This window comes from Eufriesea mexicana, unplaced genomic scaffold (assembly GCF_001483705.2).
Source record: "Eufriesea mexicana isolate 0111107269 unplaced genomic scaffold, ASM148370v2 scaffold653, whole genome shotgun sequence".
NCBI classification, from domain to species: Eukaryota; Metazoa; Arthropoda; class Insecta; order Hymenoptera; family Apidae; genus Eufriesea; species Eufriesea mexicana.
The window spans coordinates 290,689-303,566 of NW_016908802.1; the positions used below are offsets into that span (position 1 = coordinate 290,689).

Here is a 12,878-nt window from a genome sequence, read left to right on the forward strand (position 1 = left end):
GATCCAGAACTTTGTCCGTTTCGCGACCTCGACGCGATCTAACGCGAGGCTGCTTTGCAACCGTGACTCATTGCCAGCTACGAGATGCCGAGATACCCTTGAGAAATTAGTAAACTTCAACCCTCTATTACGGTGTAACGAATCTATTACAATGCACCGTGTGTTGCAATTAACCACGCGGTACAATATAATCTCGGCGAGCTTCCCGCGCGAAGAGTTATCGTTTCGCAGACACGCTTCGTCGACAAATGCCTGGCCGTTGCGCCGCGCCGTGCCGCGCCGCGTCGTTCAATGCCCCTTGATCAAGAGGAATTCACGGAGTCACCACCGCTTCGAGCGTCACGTAATTCAATCGATCGTTTTCCCGTCGCGATCTCCGCGAATCTCGTTGATAAACGCCAGAGAAAACCGCATATCATCCCTTCCACGAAGAGAACGCGGTGCGCGCGTACCATGCCGGACGGCGAGCGTGTACGCGGTGGCTCTAGCCTATCGACCGTCATCATCTTTGATACACGCGTGGTTTTTACGACTCCGAACGCTATACGCGTCTGACTTCGTCTTTTTTACATATCACGCCCTGGCCCACGATAGGATCGCGTAATTTTTCCCCTCGCAAGGTCGCATGAATATTTTACCCGCAGTCTTTCTTTGCCAGGCACGATAAGTGAACGAAACGGTTTCCCTCGAGCATGCGAATCACGGAGCGAGCATTCGGACGAAATACCAGCGATCGCGCTGCTCGTATGAGGAGGAAACTCCTGCGTCGTTACCGTCCGAACACGCTCCGCTGTTGTTCGTGATCTCGTTCGGTCAAGAGATATCTCTGCATTTCGCGCGTGCACGCGTACATCGCCTCGATCGGAGACGCAATAAACTCGGGGAAGCGAAGTGCTGCTGGGCGAATCGAGTACGCGAAACGCGTCGTCGTAAGGGATTATCGGGACACGGGATAGGCGTCGCGTTCTTTGCCATCCACGAGCGAACAAACTTTCCTAAGCTTTCCCCGAGCACGTCCAACGGCTCGAGTCCTACCGCAACGACTAGCCGAATTAATTTCCCGTCCAGTTTCCCCTACGAGCGAAAAGTTAATTGCCAGCTGATCCTAGGTATTTAGACCGACGGTGATTCCCAGGGGTAGCATCGTTTCGCCCGACATCTCGTCGCGTGTTCCACCCCCCCGACGCGGTCGCCGCTGATTTTTCCGTCTGGTCTCGACCGCTGCGGTATCGATTGTCGCGTGCTTAGACCGGGCTTAACAACGAAAACTCGGTAAGTCGAGAACCGGGTCATGGGAAAGCCAGATGGCGAGCTTTAATGCCCGCACGTCCCGTTCGCTGTCTCTTTCTCCCCCGTTCGCTCTGCTGTTTCTTCTTGCTCGTCTACACGTACACACACGGAGCTGTGCCCGCACGATGGCACGATGGGGAACCGCGCGTACGCGAGAACAGGAAGTGTACGAGGGTCGGTGTGGTCAGTAGGAGGGTGGAGCGTGGTCCTGAGTGACGCGTAACACGACTTAAGGATGTAGACACAAGGACAAACGCGCGTGCGGTGCACGAGCTTAGAGAGGGTAGCTCTGCGAGGGGACAGGAGCGTGCACGTAAAAGAGAGTCGTGACCACCTGGTTGACGCACGCCGAGTCCTCTGACGAGAGGTAACTCGCGCTGCTCGCGGCAGTAAAGCGTGAGAATATAAGCAAGGAACCAGAGAGAGAGAGATAGAGAGAAAGCTTGCGAAAGGACGAGTCGGAAGAAATGAGCACGAAAACGTGGATCGCGGCGAAAGAGAAAGAGAGAGACGAGTTTGCGGAGATTGTCTGTTCCTAGTGCTGGTGCAAATGGACAGCGCGGTTGCAACTGAGGACGACGTTAGCACGGTTACGCGGAGACTTAGGGCAAATATACGATTACCTCTAGAGCTGCTGAGCTTGTTAATTGTCCCGCTGGGAATTCGAATTTCCTTGGCCAGAGCGACCATAGTCGAGCGATTACCACCGAGGAAGCACCGACTTCCTTCTTACTTACGAGTTCGCGTGCTGGACGGTCTTCTCGCGTACGGAGATTTCCATGAAAAATTCCCGGGCTCGTAAAGTCGAAGACCGGAGAAAGAAGTCTACCTGACGATTCGAGAAAGCTACCTCCTGATAACCACCCTTCCAGCACGGAAATTCGAAATCCCTTTGCACCCGTGCAACGAAACCCTTGACGCTGGAACGATAGCTCTCCGAGTCGTTGCCGGGAAACGATACACTGCAACTCGACCGATAAAATAAATCGCGAGGGTCGTTCGTTCCATGGCTGGTGGGATGCTCGTGAAACTCGCAGGAACTCGCAATTTTTCAAGAGCGGGGATGTTAGTCTCTGGATGGCTGGATCCGCGGGGGGCGCCCTATTCACGAGGGTGGTCACGAGTCGTACGTTAGAGTTCGCTAAGTCGTTTATACTCGGCCCGAGGGGGAGAAATCGCCTTGTGCTCTCTTCCTGCGGCCGATGTTGCGCTCTCGGTCATTGGCGTCCTCGCGAAGAATAGGAACGATTTCGCCGATGCACGTGTACAAAGGGAAGAGAGAAGGGGGCGGCCGTGCTCGACGGATAAAACCACACCCTTTCGCCCTGACTTTCGTGGCTTTCCGCGGTGCATTTGCGGCCAGACCGACTCTCCCTTGCCATTCAACCGCGCAATTCGAAGTTAATGGTCGTACAGCGAATTCTGTGTCTCCTGGGTTCGTACCGCGTGTCCCGGAGAGTACAGGAAGGAAAAGTTTACGCTCGTAACGGGTCGGAAGAGGCGGAACGGGCGTGCTCGGTGTGGCAGGCACACGGCAACTTCGATTTCGATTTTAGCCGGAAAAGTTTGAAAGGATAAAATCGCGGGCGTCGTTTTCCTCGACCGGTCGTTTGACGAGTGTTCCACGAGGGCGAAGAGAGACACCACGGACGGTGGAGCTCGACGTCTTTACTCGATTTCTCGATTCAGCTCCGGTTATATTTTATCGCGTTTCACGCGATTCGCCCGAGATTAATGCCACCGATTCGCCGTTTAGACTCTTATCTCCGGGTGAGACGTTTGTTGGAAGACGGCTAAGTAACGCGACCAATCGCGCAAATAGTTCTCGTAACTCTCTCGTCACGAACGTGTCTAGCGCTTTATAACCGCTTCCTTCTCCGAGCGTTCCGTTCGGAATCGCCATTGACAGCTGAATCTCGTCTCCTTCGGAACGAGCTGCGTACGCGTAAATCGTCGAAAAATGAGCCTGCGGAGCGATTATCGGACCCATTCGACTCTTTAACGACGCGTATAAATTTTATGACCTGACAGACCGAACCGTTCGATCCCGTGCGCGCCTTAATTGAAGCTACTCGCGTAAAATTCAGCCAGCTACTCCGTTGAAAACGCCAACAGCCAACCATCCTCCACTCTACCCTATTACACCTCGCAATCTCCTTTCAGCTTTTCCACGGATACGTTTGCTCGCGGTACCTTTCCCAGGGGTAACATTGTCTAGATTACCGAGCGGAGTTAGCTAACCTCCGAGAGAGGCTCCCCAAGCAGGCGCGAGGACATTGTAATTATGTATTCTCGTTGCTCGCATCTGGGACCCTTGGCGGGCAAGTTACGTCCCTGGTCCCGTGTACACGGGCTACTTCTGCGTCGGTTTGTGTGCAAAGCCGCGTGTTAGTCTTTCCGACATCCCCTTTTGCCATGCCGAGCATCTCCACCCCCGGCCCGCTTGTCTTTCTCTCCGTCCCACCATCCTTTTTCTCGCCCTTCCTAACACCTCTCTCGCTAACGTTGTCTCCTTTCGGTCGATGAGCTTTTCGTTCCCTTTCCTTTCCCTATCTCCAAGGACCTTCCACCCTCTACTCTTCCTCCTCCTCTCCCTCTCTCTCTCGCCCTTTCTATGGCCCTATCCTTCAGACCGTCCCTCGTGCGCGCGACAACCCCCGATGACTAGAAGATTCAGCTGATTAAGTGACTCGGGCTCTCCCCGTTTTTCTACCTCGTGTAATTTAATCCGATTCCTCGTGTCCTTCCTGTAAATCGCGACCGGTCGTCGTCCCGTCACGGTCGAGCGCGTTTAAATAATCCTCCGGTTCGCCGGGTCACTCGCGGTCCGCATGCCAGCCATTCAACGTTCGCGGGACATCGGTAGCGCGATAATTCTCGTTGCGAGGAATCGATTATCCACGGTTCGCCAGCTGCAGATATAGGTTGCACCAATGGACCGGTACACACGTAAGAGTAATATTATTACCCGGCACGTCTGAAAACGGCGTGGGGACCAGGGGTGTCTTGACCCACCCCGCCCACACGGTTCAGTTCTACCCATTCCGCTTTCGATCCGCGGTCACAACTGGAGCCTAGTCTTGCGCAATCTGCACGCTTATCTCGTGCACCATACGTCAAGTGCAGCGCTGTCGGTGCCGGCTTTTTCTCCATTTTTCCTATCCGCTTTTTGCCCGCTGACCCCGTGTACCTGTCCAACCGTTGGTTATCCACCGACCTTTTCCATTCTCCTGCCTCCTTCCCCCTTCCCGCCACGACTCTGTATTTTTGCCCGCTTTGCGTCAGGCATTCGGTTTCCTCTGTCTCTTTAACGCGGTTCTCGCGTACGTCCGAGTCGATCCTCGGATGCCGGTGGCGGGAGCGGGTAAAATCGTCGTTCGTTCGACGAAAAATATTCCAAAGCGGATGAACTCGATCGACCGTTCCCGATTCGCTCTAATAACGCGATATTGGACGAGCTTTTTATTCGCCAAGTTGGAGGCGCGAGTGGAGAAACGGAAGCAGTCGGTGGAACACGAGGATTGCGTGGTCGGTGAATGGAAGATGGCGTTTCCTTGTCGCGTTCGTCGCGAAGGGGATGTTTAGAAAACTATCGAGCAGGATTGCAGTCAGTGAACCGAGATATAATAACGCGTCGATGGGGGGAACGTGCGGCGCGATCAATGGGAAACGAGTAGGGCCCGAATTGAAACGGGGGAGAGACAGAGGGCGAGCGATCGTTCAATCGATCTACCGACGTCGCCGTCGAGGAAACAAGTATCGCCTCGTAAAACGGGGCTTATCCGCAAAATTCTAATATTTATTCATACCCAGGATGGTGCGGGGTGTGCCGGTGGCGTCGGCGGTGCTGGTCGACCGGGCGGAAAAGCGTTCTCGAAATCCCCGGAGGGACGAAAAGTGGATGGCAGGATTACCCTTTTCTATAAGGCACGGCCAGCGAGGCTGACGTATACATATATACGTATGTGCTTCTACACGTACATATAGATAGATATAGGGTGGTTTCACTCGAGAGTTCAGGTAAGGCATAGCCGAGAAGAGGGAAGCAGAGCGAGAGGGGGGACGAAGGTAGAAGCAGAAGTAGAGGAAAAAACGAATAGCCGAGTAAGAATAAGAGGCGGAGGAAGAATGGAGAACTCTGGGTAAGCGGAAGAGGAGCGGCGGAGAAAAAAGAAGAAGAAGAAGAAGAAGAAGAAGAAGAAGAAGAAGAAGAAGAGGAGGTTTCGTGGCGTGCTACGAGGCGCGCCTGTTAAGTGGCCTCGTGTTCAAAGTCTATCGAAAACACCGGACGTTTCGAGTCTCCCTTTTCTCTCTTACTCGAGTCGCTGCTCGAATCCAACGTCAGCCCTTCCTCCCCTCGTTCCTGTTCGCTCCCTTATTCATCTTCCTCCAGCCACGAGTCAGCAGATCCGACGCAACCCCCTTGTATCCTCGCAATAAACTTCCATCGGCCAGGCTTGGGACCGCCGTCGTCCCCCATCGGTGCTTTGCTTCCTCGTTCCGTGGGCCGACGACGATGACACCGGCGCCATAAAAGGCTGCCGGAGGAGGCCGATTCCTTTGTCACCCTCTGTCAAACGCGCGGAGAATAAGAGAGGAGGAAGAGGAGGAAGAGGACGATGGGGGAGGTCGAGAGGCCTCGCGAGACCGTTTCCAAGCTGGAGAGCCGAAATTGCTCGTCCCGCCGCCGCGCCGCCGACGCCGACGACGCACAGTCGCTCGATCTTCTCTCTGTTTTCATGAATTTCCTTGACGTCTGCTCGGAATTATAATCAGCGGTAGCGCGCTTTATCACGGTTTACCCGCAGCGGGAGTTAATCATTCCGAACGGCGGGATCGGCGGAGCCTGATGAAACCCCTGGCGAGATAGATTCGCGCTACAGAGGGGACAAAGAAGATTTCCTTGCCCTCGATGTTGCGTCGATCCCATCGGGAGAGGATCGAGTTACCGGGTGTTCTCTAAGGTCTCTCCCCGTTCTCGGTGGGTGCATCTCTCTCTCCTGCCCTGGTTTCTACCCGCGCTGTTACGAAACAATGAAAAAAAAAAAAAAAAAAAAAAAAAAAAAAAAGAACAGGCAGAGGGGTGGTGCTTTTTGATTCTGGCCTGGATGTCGGAGCAGCAAAGTGTCGAGAATGGAAAAGGAAGAAAAGGAAACGGATAGATTCCATTGTTCGGTTAGAGGCAGCCTGTTCCATCGCGCGATCTACCTGCCTGCTGGATATAATCGAGGTAAAAGAACGCGGGGAGAAGCCGTCGAAGATTGTCGACGAAACCTACGCTGTAACGAAAATTGCCTAAAGGTCTGCCTCGGGGGTATGAAATAACACACCTCGCTGGCAATGGCTCACGAGAGCACGTGGTGCACGAGAAGGAACAAGTTCGTCGTCCATGCAACGCGCGCGCGCCCGCCACGTCTCTTCGCGAGGAGGCTTTCCTTTCCTTTCCCTGTCTAGCTTCTTTTTCGCTCTTGCCGCGTCTCTCTAATCTACGTAGAACGTTTCTGCCCTGTCTGCGCGCTCTGAAAAGATTCCGGATAACGATTTCCTCTAGTCGTCGAGTGTCACGAACCGGAGAACGAGAGGAGGATGATAGGGGGAGCAACGACGACGGGACTCTCGAATTAAACGACGTTCGAAACATCCTCGTCAGGATCGTCCGAAATCGCTTTCCGGCCCATTGCCCCGTCGTTTGCGCCGCTCCCGGAAGAACTCGCTTTTAATTGGGCGGAAGGGACCGATAAGGAAGGGTCTGTCTCATTATCGGACCTACGCACTGGCGAGATCGTTCGCTGTCCGTTAGAAGAATACTCGAAGAAAGATTTTTCCTCCACCTTTATCCGCGAGCAACGAGAGAAAGCGAATGAAGAGCTGAAAGAGGAGGGGGCAGGGAGAGGAAAGGGAGGAAAAAAGGAGGAGAGAAAAATGGAGGCATTAGAAGAGGAAAAACGCGAGAGCGGAGATGCAAATCGTAGCAAGGTGCGACCGATGCTCACCCACGAATCCTTTTTTTTTTTCCCCCTCCCACCGGAGTCCTTTTCCTCGGTCACAGCTCCATGATTTCTCTCTCACGCACGTTGTGGCCAACTTTTAATTAAACGTCGATAGGAATAAAAAATACGCGTCCCGGTCGCCCGGTTATATTTCAACCCTCCACAGTCCGTGCACCCGGTCTCAGAGTGATGAATGCCCCTCCAGCTGATATATACATCGCGGGTCGTAGGTCGATGGAGGTATCGGTGCGGGCAGAAGCGGCTGCCACTGCCTGCTTCTTCGTTATCGTCAAAAAATTTGCCAGGCTGACACGTCGGCCTGATTAACCATTAAAGTTAATTTGCGGTTGACTGGCGGCATCTTTCGAGAGCATCCTCCAGGCGTCCCGCGAGGGATCTTCTCTGAAAGAGCGCTCTGCCACCGTGAGAGAGGACATTTATGATGAATTGGAAATCGATCAGCCTCCGGTGGTAAATTAATCAACGGGATAATCGGGCCGGATCTTTCATAAATCATTGCCCGTCGAGTGGAAGGGTCGTGCTCTAATTCGAGTCCCTTGACGAAAACCTGCACCTAAAAATTCCCCCTTTCGCTCGTGTACGCTTGTCGCGGGCTTATTTAACCTGCCAGCGATTATCCTCGAGCGATCGAAGACGCGCGACGCTCGAGGAATTTCGCGAATCGAGCTCGCCTGGTCTCTTTCGTCGACTAATTCCGTCGAAACGAACGGTTCGACGCTTTTCGGTTTTATTCCCTTTTCCTGTTCCTCGGCAGGCCGCCATTTTGAGGCACAATGCGACGCGCGGCTGGAGAGAGAGAGACCGACCCGTGCACCAGAGGATGCGAAGGGCTCGCGGAGAAAGGCGCAAGAGCATAGAAGCGAGTTCACCTCGTCTTCGTCGTCTTTTCGTCCGATGGCGAGGACAGAGAAGACTCGGTGAGAAACGGCGAAGCAAAATAAAACGTCGTTCTATGCGACGCCTTTTTTGCGACGGTACAGCCGCCACTTCAATTTGACCTGTACAGCCCTCCGCGAGAGCTTTGCGCGCCCTTTCTTAAGCATCGAGCGCCCTTTGTCGCGCGACGAGCGCCCTTAAACGAGGTCAATTGTTCGAAAAGTAGCTGGGGCCCGAGCTACGAGTTTTTCTTTTTTCTTTTCCCCTCCCTCCTTTTTTCTTTCTTCTTTTTATTCGCCGGCACCACCTACGAGCGTTCCTCCGTGCTCCTCGCACTAATTACGAATTATCGACGCTTCGTAGACGAAGGATAAATATTTTCCGCTCTCGAAACTCCGTGCATGCACGTCGAATCCTCGGAGTTTCGAGACAATCCAACCGTCGCGAATTAAAACGTTCCGGTCACCGTCCTGCTTTTTCCTCTCCCCCGTTCTGTTTTATAGCGGCACGATAACTCGAGCAAACGACCGCGTAATTCGACGATCCGCGTACGCGTACGCGCACGCGCCCGATTCTACGCCTATGGCGCATTATTAATCTCTTGCTCCTGGAGCACGAACAAATAGTAAACAATACGCGCGCACAATTAATTTGCTGCCGTAGCGGTGTGCCTTTTAATTAAAAAGCTCTGTCGTGCGGCGTAGAACGGAAGATGCCTGCCAAACAAGCGGTCGCTCGCGCCCATGGTCGCGCGACCGCGCAATCACGACCGACGCGTCCTAATTAAAAGAGATTGAATTCGCCGTTATTATTAGTACTGTTACCCGGACCGAGTAGCTGTCCTATTTTTCTCTTCTTTTCTTTCCCTTTCTTCTCTTTCCTTCAGCGCTAAAAATCACGAAAGCTGACAGAGTACGAGACGCGAAATAGCGAGCGAGGGAGAGAGGGCAGAGAAGGGTGGAAAAAGAGGGAGAGCCGCGCGACGAATCTTCCTGTCGTCCTATGCGCACCCGACTGAATAGACGGCCTGCCGCTTTTTTTCCTTCCTTCACCCTTTCATACGCACGTCCCCATTCAAACCAGGCTATCCCTCGTTTCAGTCCCACCTCTGAATCCGCGAATTTATTTTTATTCGCCAGTTTACCTTTTTATTCCATTAACACCAGGCCGACGTCGCGGCTCGCGCGTCCTCCGCCACTCCGTTCCAGCTACGCCTTTTTCTTCCCTTTTATTTATCCCCCTTGAACACGAAACACCTTTGTTCTACCTGTTTAATACCTCCGTCCTTCTCCCTCTCCCCATCCCCGAGACCCCACTCTCGTCCACCCTACCCGGTCCGCCGCCTCTCCGGTTGCATCTTCATTCATCTCTTTTAAACGATAAACCATAATGAATCGTCGTCCAGCCTGACCATCCTCCCCCCTTTACCTTACCATCGGCATTACGAATTTATGTTTCATTGTCCGTGCAACCAAATGAACTATTTATCTCTCTCTGCGGAGCCGCTCGATTCAACACAGCCGCGTCGATTGTTTCTCGCTACGCTTCTCCCTCGGAACCTGACCGAACAAATAACCGAATGCGCGACGAGTGCACACTCGAGAGCCACGCCGAGGACCAAATGGCGTTCGTTAGTAAAAGCCACCTCGTTCCTCAACCTCTGTCTCTCCAGTCCCACCCCGCCATCTATCGGCTGCCCCTCCGTTCAATTATCCATGAACATTCACCGCTCGATCCTTCCGCCTCGCACTTATCCTCTTCCTCTTTTATCCACGTTCTCGAGGTTCCCGCCGAAATTTCATTTAACCAACGAAACCTGCTCGCCGATCGATTGCGATCCACATCCGCGGATATCCACGAATATTTTCCAACGACTGCCTAATCGAGTATCTCTTCTTTCCGTCCTCGGATAGGCGCCGTTGTTCTCTCTGACTTCCACCCGAGAGGGTAACCGATCCTTCGCGCGCGAGAGTCCGATAGTCGTGCCCCCCGCGCATGTCGAGGCTCGAGATTTAAACGAATTATCGGGACGAGGCACCCGGAACAGCGCGGTACGTACGTGGAATAAATGGACGACGAGAGCTGGCGGAAATTCACGAGTGGGTGGAACGCAGAGGACACGGAGGAAAGAAAAGGCACAAAGGCTGGCTGGCTGTGCACGCGCGTCCTTTGACCGAGGCCGCGTTAATCCCGGCCCGCAAAACGGGTGCGCGCGTTCGGTTTCGACAAACAAACTTTTCGACCAGGCGTCACTTTTCGCGGTCGCGGATCTGCCCGCGCTAAACGCCTGCCCCTCGTCGCGCCAAAGCCGCACCCTGCAGCGCGATCTGCTCATTTGCCTGCACGAGCACCCCCGACCCGTATGCAGATGCCGGCTCACGCTGCGAGTAAATGACGCGTTGCGGAGGGGCCCGCGGACGAGAGTGTGCCCTCGAAGAAACGAGAAAGCGCACTCGCTTTCCGAATATTCGCCTGCGACGAGTTTAAAGGGCGTCGCGAAGGTAAGACTGGTATCGAGTTGAGCAACTTGGTGTCTGACCTATGGGAATTTTGTCAGAGGACCCGGGTAGAGCGCGGGGTTATTTTATCTAGCAATTAATTTGGAATATTAGAATTTTCCGGGATCGTTTGCCCGTGCAAATTCGCGGAATTTCGGCTTTGAGCTTGTTAAGGGCGTTGAAAGGGATGTATGAAATATTAATTATAATAAATTATGTTCAATTAGAGGTTCGTCATTTTGTTCGAACAGGGACGCTTCTAATTATACGAAGTTTCCACCATTTAATTACGCGCGCTATGCAAATGTTGCTGGAACAAATGTAATTGTATGTTGGGCAGAAGATGGAAGAATGATTTTACAATTACACCCGCCCGCTCTTTGTAGGCCGATCCGCTTTTATTCGCGTTCGCAGGGCTCGTTAATTGAATTTGGAAACAAATATTTCCCCTCGAATCGTATTACCCTTCGTTGTTATTACGGTTATTTCAAACGGCACCGCGGACACTGAGATACCGCGTCTCGTGGGTGGCCCGATTGAATCGCCGATAAGCGTGTTTCGGGTACGCACCTGAACGCGATAAACTTTTGCGAGGCCGGGTTAAACTATCGGGAATCCGGAGGATCGCGCGCGGTTCCATTTACAGCGACAAAAAGTTCCCGTTTGCGCGTTAAATCGGCAACCGTTCCGAACAATCATCCGGTCGACGCGCGTGCACGCGCGACGTCAGATGCAATCCATCAAAGCGCCCTTTCACGTCTCCCGCCGACAAATTTCAATCTGCCATGCCGAAAAATCATAAACCCCGTTCCCTGTCGTTATTTACCATAGATTTTCAATGAGATCGAAACAGGCAACGGAAGAAAACCGTCAGTCAGGGGCGCGAACAGCGCGGATAATTGCTTCGTCAGCGAGTGAATTATCATCGTGGTTTCTCTCGCTTCATGGGGCAGCAGCGCACCTCTAACCCGTTCGGCGAAAGGGGTGGCGCGTGCGCGAGCCGAAAAATATGCGACAAGAAATCACTGCCGGGCCGCGGAGCGAGTGACAGAGAAAGAAAGTATCGTGCGACAGAGCGTGAACGAGGATCGAAGAGCGGAAGACAGAGAAAGACAGGAAACGCGGCGGTAAGGGGTGGCGACGGTGGTGATGGTGGTGGTGGTGGTGGTGGTGGTGGTGGTGGTGGTAAACAGAGAGAGGGTTGCGCTGGCCGGTGCGCTTGTAATCGGAAAAGAGGGAAGCGGTCGCGGCCGAAAACACGGAAGCCTGCTTCAAACGAGCGTCATTTAACAAGCGTCGCTCGGGCGCGCGCAAACCGAAGGCCTGATTTTTCCGGATCTCATTAGCCGCGCGAGTGCACGCGCTGCCATTATAATCCCCCGTCGGCGCGCACAACCAGCGTTGACTGCACTAATTGCGTTTGAAGTACAAAAAGAAGGAGGACAAATAAAAGCCCGGGCAGAGAAGGGGAGGAGGAGAAGGAGGAGTAGTAGAAAAAAGCGAAGGGGGTACCGCGGGGGCGGAGGAGGCAGCAGCGCGGGTTCCGTTCGCGCCTCGTTTGCCGCGCTCTGCTCGCCGACCGAAAGCGCACAAAGCTGATTGGCGAGAAACGCGCGCGCCGCGTTATCGTGCCACCCGTCGTCGATCCGTTGGTCTCGAGGATTTCCGGTTTTTCCTCGCACACCATCCGCGCTGAAAATATTGTACGATACTTTGTATTTCCCAGCGCCACTGTTCTCCACCGCTCTCTGTTTTCGTCCCCTTTTTCGCCGCGAAATATCACCGTTGTAATATATAACGATACAAAACCGGATAGAACAGCGAAATGAGACAGCGACGCGGAGAGCCGCATCGAGAACATGAATTTTCGTTGATTTTACCAGCGAGCGAGGGGTGGATGGATCGCGTTTTCGATGGAACGGTGTTCACCGTACAAAAAAAAAAAAGAAAAAAGAAAAAAGAAAAGAAAAAAAAAAAAATACAAAACGACAAATTCAGCTACAGAATTCGAAGTAGAGATCCGCGAACCTCGCGCTTAAATCAAATCCCGACGTTCTCATAGAATGTCTGGCGTAATAAATCCGATTTCACATTCGAGTTCATTGTCTCGCGAAGAATTATTATCTGTCACTGTACGTCGCGTACCGCTATTTTACAAGCGGGTCTTGATGTCTTCGTTATTACAAGCTCGCGCGCCAACGTT

The 12,878-nt window shown here is 53.2% G+C and overlaps 1 protein-coding gene across 2 annotated transcripts in view; it reads right to left on the bottom strand.

The window, feature by feature from the left end:
- LOC108546251 (latrophilin Cirl) overlaps positions 1-12,878 on the bottom strand; it is a 290,348-nt gene that overhangs the window by 207,529 nt on the left and 69,941 nt on the right. The window lies entirely within an intron of this gene.